At 37.4% G+C, this 4,175-nt stretch overlaps 1 pseudogene; it reads right to left on the reverse strand.

The window, feature by feature from the left end:
• Positions 1 to 3,603: 3,603 nt before the first annotated feature.
• On the reverse strand, positions 3,604 to 4,132 carry LOC102862463 (annotated as a pseudogene).
• Between the last annotated feature and the right edge of the window lie 43 nt (positions 4,133 to 4,175).

A 4,175-nucleotide genomic window follows, 5' to 3' on the forward strand; every position in this document is an offset into this window, starting at 1 on the left:
AAACTAATTGCCTTTGAGTGGAAACCAACTCACAGATGACCCCAGTAGGTTTTCAAAGGCTGTAATTTACATAGGAGGAGATTGCCCACCTTTATCCATTGGAGCCCCAGAGGGACACCTCATATGGATTAACAGTGTAACTTTTTAAGAACTGTGCCACAAGAGTCCCCTATCATTAAACTAACGTTGTTGTTGTTGTTGTTGTTGTGTGTTGTAGAGCTGAAACTGACTTTCCGCCAAGCCTCCTCCATCATGTTTTCAGAGGCTGAAAATCAACTTAGGGGATGGAACTGCCCATCTTTCTCACATGGAGTAGCTGGTACATTTGAACTACCTGCCAATGAGTTGGCAGAGAAACTCCTTACCACTAAGCCAAGAGAGCTCCCAACAAAAAGACTTGAATCCACAAGCTGCAACTTGGAAGAAAGATGGACAGTCTCTGCTTGTGAAATTTACTGCCCTCTGAAGACCTGTTGGAGAGTCAGCTATGAGTTAATTCCAACTGGACAGTTGTTTTGGCTATTGTTGTTGTGTGTCATCAAGTCATCTGTGACCCATAACAACACTATGCACAGTAGCTCTGAATCCTGCCCTGTCCCGAGTCAGTCTTACTAATTCTGACAAAACAATCTCCATTGCCCCAGTTAGCTCATCTGCGGTCTTCCTCTCCAGCGCAGTCCCTCCACCCTTCCAAGCATGATGTCCTTCTCCAAGGACTGGTCTCTTCTCTTTTAGCCATCAAATAAGCAATTATAATCCTCATCCAATATATTCTCATGAATCTGGTTTAAGTTTCAGGCAGTTCTCTGTCTATACAATGCTCCAAAGTCTTTTGAATTATCTCCAGAAAAATTTTACTTGATAAGACATTGTTAAATAATTTACACTTCATAGAACATTGAGCAATTCTTTCTGGTACAGATATTTCCTGTAGAATTAGATCTGGCTCTACAGTGTTGAATAGCAATTCAACATTGAGTTTCCAAAGCTGAAATCTTTATTTAAGAAAATCTTTATTTTCCATTCTTCTTTGAACTGTTATCCTTTCATTTAGCAACCTAGCACTTCCTTCCATTTCTTTTGATACCTAATTTACCATTCAATTGGTAATATTAAAGAATCACTTCACGATTGCAACTCAAAGCTAGATTTTTTTTTCTTCAGTTCTTTTATATTTAAAAATTCCAAGTGTTTTCTAACTCCATGTCTTCATACATTTCATTACAGTAGTTGGTGTTCTTAAGTCATCCTTTGAAATATTCTGGTCAGTTCTCTCATTATTTCTTCCATTTGCTTTAACTTCTCTACATTGTAGAGCAAATTCCAGGATCTATTCTGGGATTCATTAGGATCTTTCCTATTTTCCTGTCTTTGAGCAATATAATGATGATACTGATGCAATCTCACAAACTGTCTGTCTTCCATCATTAGTATTCAGCGCATCAAATCTATTCTGGAGACGGTCTCTAAATTCAGGTAGGATATATTTAAGGCCATATGGCTTGTGGATTTGTTTGTCTTTTATTCAGCTTCAACTTGACTTTCAAAAGAGCAATGGATGATTTGTCCTAAAGTCAGCTTCCATGGCTTTTTTTCTGATATTGAACCTATCCAATTGTCTTTTTCCAGAGATGCAATCTTTTTGAGTGTTGTATCATAGATCCATAAAATCCACACATTTTCTCAACATTTATGTTATTAAAAGGAATATTTGCATGAAAATTTGTCATTTGTTATAAAAAATCCTACCACATGATTTCCAATAAATGAAAGGGCATCACAAAGAGCATCTTTTCCAACTACTGATTCTTCTTCTCTGTTTTTGACATTATAACTCCAGTCACCAGTAATTATTAATGCACACTGATATAAAGTTTAACCAATTTCAGCCTACAGCAGTTGATCTCTTTATCATTTGTGCTGTCTCTCTCTCACACACTCACACATACACACACTGTTGTTCAGTTGAAACCACTTCATAGCTGACCTCCTAGCAGGTATCCAAGGCTGTGAATCACATGAGAGGAGATTATCTATCTTTCTGTCATGGAGCCACTGGTAGATTCAAATCACTAGAGTCACAGTCATTATCAGTGCAACACCCTATAAACTAGACTACTAATGCTCCTGCAGAAGCTGCTGAAAGTCTTCAATGTCTTCAGTTTGGGCATTACTACTTGGTATGCAAATTTGAATGTCTGTGACTATTGCATATGGACATAGATGTATGGATACTATCCTATCACTAACAGATCTGTACTTTGGGATAGACCCTGGAATATTCTGTTGACCATGAATTTTATGCCATTCCTTAAAATTTTATTCCCAGCATAGTAGACCACATGATGGACCAATTTGAAATGCCAATCTTTTTAGGCTCAGTAATGCCTAGGATATCGTTTTTTTATGTGCTTCAGCCACTGTGCCAGTCCATCTTATTGAAGGTCTTCCTTTCCTTTACTGATGATCCTTTACTGTTCCAGACATGCCACCTTCCAGGAAATTGTCCCTTCGGACAATGTGCTAAAAGTATGTGAGATGAGGTCACAGCTTTTGTTTCTAAGGATCACTCTGGCTGCACTTGATCCAACACAAATTTACTTGTCCCTCTGGCAATCCGCAGTATATGCAATACTCTTTGACAACATCACAATTTAAAGGCATTAGTTCTTACTTGATTTTCCATATTCATTCATCTAAGGAACAGTCTGGATTCATTTCTTCAAAAGATAGATTTGTTTGTTCTTCTTAAGTTGATAGCAGTCAATATTCTTCTAGCTTGTTATCAATTCAAAGGTATCAATCTTTTTTCTGCCTTGTTTATTCATTGTCTAACTTTCATATGTATATAAAGCAGTTGAAAATATCATTACTTGGATTAAGATTCAGATCAGAATTTTCAATGATTAAAAAATCCAAAAAGTATAATGAGATATACCTTCAAAATTGTACAGGGAAAATGATTCCCAACAAGAACAGTACCTTAGTTTGGATGAGAATTTGCAATATTGTACCAAAAATTGTCAACAGGTGGTTTTTAGTTTTGGTGGGGTCTTTTTTGTTTGGTTTTTTTTCACAAGCAAATTATGCTTAAGATTTTTTTTTAATTTCAGGAATATTAAGTTAATGGAAATATTATACTTTAGAATGTATGCCATTGGTATTAAAAGAAAAATTTCTAAATGATATAGGTAAGAGTCTGGAAAGAAAAAACTCACTGAGTTCTTTCTAGTCAATGAATTAAAAATTATTTAGTTAAAAAACATTATCTTGAAATTTTAATTCAAAGGATAATAAAATGATAATGATTTCCAGAAATTTAAAAATTTAACTTTTTAAGTATTGAGATTCATTATTGCCTAAGGCTTTTCAGTGCCTAAAATTGCAATAAGAAGACAATTAAATTGATCTCAATTTTTTTCCAAAACTAAACAAACCCAAAAGATATTTAATAATCATTATAAAGGCTCAAAGACTTCATTTAAAAAATAAAACAAAGAGGACACAACAATTTTATATAGAGAGTCTTATATAAAAATCAAGAAGAGGACAGACCAACTAAGGAAAAAAGATGAGTACACAGGACAGGCTGGACAGACCAGGTCAGGGCTGTGGGCTACAGACTTGCTTGGTAGGTTTCTCGTAAGTACCTCTTAAAGACTGTGGCTTTCCCCCCCCCAGAGTTCGGCAGTGTGTGTGCTGAAAGGGCTGTCAAGGTTGGGTTCTGGATGGAGAGGAGGATGGTTCTGACATCCTACAGGGTGGACCACTTGTCCTTCAGGATGTCTAGGCAGATGTTAACCTGAGCTTCCACGTTGGGATGGGATCAGGGAGTGAGGAGCTTCCGTGTGGGCGTGTTTTAAGGGTATCAGCTAGGGAAATCCAGGGAGAGTTTATACCTCAGGTCTTCATAGACTATACTAGCTGTTCCATGGACAGTCCCTACCCATTTGAAAAGGCTTTCAGATTTAGAAAAGGCAGAAATCCCTTTGCTGCCAGACAGCATAAGGGTCATCAGCTCCTATTGCAGCCTCTTGCCCACCAAGCCCCAGGTGGAACCCTCGCTAGGCTAGGCCCCTTTTCAGGCAGTGACAAAACTGGCTGAGGCTGGGTCAGGGTTCTGGGAGACCATCTGGTAGGCTGAAGACCAACTTTCAATTTTTTTTTTTCTCCCC

This window comes from Elephantulus edwardii, unplaced genomic scaffold (genome assembly GCF_000299155.1).
Source record: "Elephantulus edwardii isolate Elephantulus edwardi_28Jun2011 unplaced genomic scaffold, EleEdw1.0 scaffold00005, whole genome shotgun sequence".
NCBI classification, from domain to species: Eukaryota; Metazoa; Chordata; class Mammalia; order Macroscelidea; family Macroscelididae; genus Elephantulus; species Elephantulus edwardii.